The following is a 5,729-nucleotide window of genomic DNA, read 5'->3' on the forward strand; positions in this document are numbered from 1 at the left end:
GCAAGGGTTGATTTTCATTTTTTGTCACTGTATCCACAAGTGCTTGGAACATAGTAGGCTCTTAGTAAGTAAGTTTTATTAATTATCTATGACCTACTCTTTGGTCGAACTAGTCCCAAAAGGTCTTGAAGTCACAGCTTAGAGCAGTGATGGGCAACCTTTTGAGCTTGGTGTGTCAAAATTCACCAAAAAAACGAGCATAACTCAGGTGGTGTGTCACTTCGAGAAAAAAAAAACCCATAATTTCATGATATTTACATAGTTTAAATAACAAAAATGTATAATTGTAACATATAGCTATATTTAATAAACCAAAAACTAATTATTTAACTCACCTGCTTAGTGACTTCTTTGTTCATCTGTCAGTTGGTTTCTTTTGTTGGTCTTGATATTATTTAACTTGTGTGGGGTGCTGTGAACTAAGATAAGTGAGGGGGAGGGGGAATTCTTTCACTAACCTGCCTATTAGTGACTTTTTTGTTGCTGAATTTCATTGGCTAATGAAAATTCATTTAGCTGCTAAATCTTCAATTGAAGGTTGGTATTTTGTACACTTCAAGCCCAAGCAAGCGCCACTAACTTCATCTATCAATCTGTTTCTTTTGTTGGTTTTGATATTATTTGACGCTGAGAATAAGGTCTCACAAAAGTATGTAGAGGGAAAAATTATGAGTAAAGCCATTGCTATATTTTTCAGGGTTCTAAAAGTGTCTAGTAATTGGTTCCAGGCACTCCAAATTTCCTGTTCATAGTGACACTCCTTTTGATTCTCCAAGCAGCACTTTCCCAGATTCTCAAACTTTGACCTCAAGTTGACAAACACCTGAGCCCAGATGCTGTTTTGAAATTCTGCCAGTTGCATCTCCAAATCATCAATTTGCATCCATTGGAAACCATTTAATTCTAAACTACTGTAGACTACTTCATCAGGATACTCAATTATTTTCATGGTCTGTTCTAGGCTTCTAAATTGATTAAATCTATCACTGAACTGGTCAAGTAACGAGTCTAAAACATGCTGGTACTTTATATGCAAGGGTTCCATTTCATTTTATACAGCTGCACTAGCCTTTTCAAAATACTTTGTTACTCAAGGAAAATACTTATAAATTTTAGTTTCTGCATCTCACTTGAAAATGTTAAGTTTACCTTCAAAAGCTTTTATGTATCTAAACATAACTTCAATACTTTTGCCAAAACTTTGTAACTTTAAATTCAGTTCATTAATATGAACAGAGAGATCTGTAATCAGGGTGTTGACCCACTTATCAACATTGAACTGAGGAAAGTTTCCCAGATCCTTATCCTCAAGAAATACCTTAATTTCTTCAAAGCTCTCCACAAAGCACTCGAGAACTTTGTTTCAGCTCAGCCATCTTATATTTGTACATCAGCAGTCCACTGTAGGTGGAATCAACCTCCAGTAAAAGAGCAGAAAATTCTTGCTTGTGAAGGGGGCGAGCAGCTACTAAATTAACTATTTTTGTAACAACTGATATTAAGTTGTTTAAGTCGGTGAATCTTGCCTTGGCACATAAAGCCTCCTGATGGATAATACAACGAAAAGGGACAATTGGATATCCAATAGCTTCTGTAAACAATTTGACAAGTCCAACTTTTTTCCCCACCATGTTTGGTGCCCCATCTGTTGTCACTGACACAACTTTAGAGATATCAATGCTTAGGTCACGGAATGTTTGTATAACAACCTTACATATCTTGCCTCCTGATGTACTTGTTGGCACTGATACTAACTTTATCAACTCTTCTCTCATTGTGAGACCATCAGAATATCGACCAATAATGGCCAACTGAGCATGTGATGTGACATCAGTAGTTTCATCAAAAGAGATTGAAAAATATTTACAATGATATGTCTTTAATTGAAGTTGTATGTTTGTGTTCAGTCTCATTATTCAGTCTTTTATAATATTTCTACTGAGTGGTAACTCAGATATTCTCTTAATAATTGCATCTTTATTCTGCATATCATGAAATAGAACTGGTGCACATCTTAGGAGAGTTTCTTTAATAAATTCTCCCTCACTGAGTGCTTTTCCATGCTGAGCTATGGAGTGAGCAATGCTCAAACTGGTCAATATTAAATTTGTAGAGCCTTTTACAAATTTAAGGATGGAATTAGATGGCACTTATAAAGGTGTAGCTGCCTGGAAATGTATTCCTTTCTTTCATCCTCACTTTTTTTCAAGAGCTGGGAATGATTAGTTTCAAAATGTATTTATATTCCACATTCTGTTTACTATCATTTCAGTACATAGAATGCAAAATGATCTGCTATTTTTTTCTATAATGCCATACATCTTGGTCCATGTCTTTTGAAAGGGTCGGCTACTGCTGCTACCACTTCCTTTACTTAACCTTGGATTTTTTATTTTTTGGGTTCTCCATCAGGGAGGCAGTGACAGAAGATAGAATTATAGATAGCCTGTTAGCCCTGTAGGCAATTAGGGTTAACTAGCCTAACTGACCACAAGATGGCACATGTAACTGTTTCTTAGGAAAGGGCAGGGTTAATAAGCAGAAATAGAGGTTAATAAGGATGTACAACAGTAATAGTGTCGAAATGGAGTCTGCACTATGCTGCAAGATGGCATTCCTTATGTAAATTAAGATGGCTGCTGCTTTTTATAATGGCAGGAAACAGCACCCATAGCACAGGCTCTCACCTCTCCTAGCCTCCCCCTCGCTTATCTCAGTAATGATGGTAATTAGAAATCCAAGACACCCCAGAACAATAGATTGGATGATGGTTGCTGTGGTTATATGGTTGCTGGCAGTGGTGATCACGGGGCTCCCAGAGATGCGTCCCCCATGGCATTCTGCTGTTCTCTGCTCCACTGGCCAGAAGTGAGGTCAAAGGTTCCCAAATGGCCCAGAAGTCTCAGAACTAGACATCCAGTGCCAGAGTTCTGTTGTTTTGGCCTACAGACCTCCAGCACAGAGAGTCTACACTACACTAAAGCAAATGTTTTATCCTTGGCATGCGGCCCCATACTTCTCTGTATGTGGCCACATATGGTCATCTGTTATTGAAAATGGCTATGCGTGTCAGTGCTGACATGCATGTCATAGGTTTGCCATCAGGTGCTTAGAGGAACTGTAGCAAAACCTCTGTCTAACCCTCTGGCCTAGTTTATTCCCCAAATCAGTTTATTTGGGGGCTTCTGTTTGTGATTCTTAATAATTTGGGGTTCTGATGAAAAATGTGGCTAAACAAAGTGGTGAGTTACATGCCAAGACATAGATTTTGAATTTTTCAAGTATTAGCCTCAAGGGGGCATTTTTTTCTATTATGAAAATTACTTGTATTTCTGTTCCAGTTTCACACAGATTCCTACACACACACACACCTTTGCCTGGGAAAATATTACTAGAGGATAAAACAAAAAAAAATGTAAATTGTGTCATTATGATGAAAACACACAGAGAAAGAACTCATACCTCCTGGAGTCTCAAAAATATTTTGCTGAAGCCCAAAGCCTGATTTAGGCCAAAGTTGTAATTAGATCAACCCTACTTGGGCTCCCCTGGACATATTCCAAATTAGCTTTGACTTTCTGTTCCGTTTTCTTAGTGGTAATAATTCCTATTATAAATCTTCATAACAATAATAATTCATATTTATATGGTACTTAAATAAAGTTGACAAAGCATTATTCTTTTTTTAACTCTTATCTTCTGCCTTTGTATTGGTTCCAAGACAGAAGAATGGTAAGGAGTAGGCAATGGGGGTTAAGTGACTTGCCCAGGGTCACACAGCTAGGAAGTGTCTGAGGCCAGATTTCAACCCAGTACCTCCCATCTATAGGCCTGGCTCTCAATCCACTGAGCCACCTAGCTACCCCCTATCCAAAGCATTATTCTTGAAATAACCCTGTGAGATAGGTAGCATAGATGGTACAATGAATTGAATGCTAGCCTTGGAGCTAGGAACACCTGAATTCAAATTTGACATCAAATACTTATTAGCTGTCTGACCCCAAGGAAGTTATTTAACCTCTGTCTGCCTCAGTTTGTTCATGTGTAAAATTGAGATTATAATAATATAGGGTTATTGTAAGGCTCTAGTGAGGTGATATTTGTAAACTGCTTGCAAGCTTTAAAGCATCATATAAATGCTAGCTATTATTAATTCCATTTTACAGATCAGGAATTTACATCTTGAAAAAAGTTACGTAATTTGTCCACTAATTTCTATGAAGTGGGCATCATCTGTATTCATTATCTTCTTTGTTTTTCCCCTCTTTTTTGTTATAATAAGGGGTCTTAATTGGGGCAAGGAAATTATAATCTTGAAAAACAACACAAAACTATAGCCCTGGGATTATAATCTAGGAAGCCACACAGAACCACAACTCTGAGGTTTCTCCTTATAATCTTCTATGAAGGAGAAGACCAGACAATTTTAGGAGCATAAAATATGACTGGTGTCACAGGCTCTGAATAATAGAGCATTGATATGGGGCTTTAAAGTTTACAAAGCACTTTAGAAATATTATTTCATTTTATCCTCATGACCAACCTGAGATGCTTTTATTATCTCCATTTTACAGATGATAAAACTGAAGTAAACAGAGGTTAAGTGAATTGCCCAGGGTTACACAGTTACTGAGTTTCTGAGACTGGATTTGAACACAGTTGTTGGTCCCAATTCAAGAACTAGCACTCTATTCACTGAGCCACCTTGCTGCCTCTAGGATAGCTGAGATATTCCTGGATGAAGAACACAGAGAAATCATAGCTTCAGAACTACAGTTGGTTAAATGGCCTATATATTTCTAGTGGGAAAGATACTTTGCCCTCTATACACACAGACATAAAGAGTAAATCCAGATCTATTAGCTTGTTTATGGTGGTGTCCTATGGACACTGCTTCTGAGCTTTCAGTGTATATTAAAAGGATAATTCACTTTGCATATTGCATATTGCATAATGATAAAACTCCATTGAGGGGGGCAGCTAAGTGGCTCAGTAGATTGAGATCCAGGCCAAGAAATGAGAGGTCCTGGGTTCAAATATGACCTCAGGTACTAACTAGTTGTGTGACCCTGGGCAAGTCATTTAACCTCCCATTCTTCTGCCTTGGAACTAATACATTGTTTTGATTCTAAGACAGAGGGTAAGAGCTAAAAATAAATAAATAAATAAATAAATGAACTTCTTTGAAAAGACTTTTCATTTCCATCTCCATTACTGGTCATCATCCTCACTGGAACCTCAGACTGAGTCCTCATAACCACCTGGGATTCTGATTGGTGAGCTTTATCTTACCTGGAATGGGTCAGGATCCTCATTCCCCAGCCACTAGCTCTAAACCATGCCACTATGTTCATAGCCCTTCCCTTACCCCCAAACTTTCCAGCACCCGTACATGTGTTGTTTTCCCCCATTAGAATACATGCTCTTTAGCTTCTATGCTTAGCACAGTGGTTGGCACATAGTAAGTAGTTAATAAATAATCTATCTATCTTTCTACCTATAGATCTACCTATTGATCTCTATCATCTATCTATCTCTCTACCTATCTCTATCATCTACCTATCTATCCAGCCAGCCAACCAGTTTTCTTCCTTCCTTCCTTCCTTTCTTCCTTTTTCTTTCTTCCTTTTTCTTTCTTCCTTTCTTCCTTCCTTCCTTCCTTCCTTCCTTCCTTCCTTCCTTCCTTCCTTCCTTCCTTCCTTTCTTTCTTTCTTTCTTTCTTTCTTTCT

Source organism: Gracilinanus agilis, chromosome 4 (assembly GCF_016433145.1).
Source record: "Gracilinanus agilis isolate LMUSP501 chromosome 4, AgileGrace, whole genome shotgun sequence".
NCBI lineage: Eukaryota > Metazoa > Chordata > Mammalia > Didelphimorphia > Didelphidae > Gracilinanus > Gracilinanus agilis.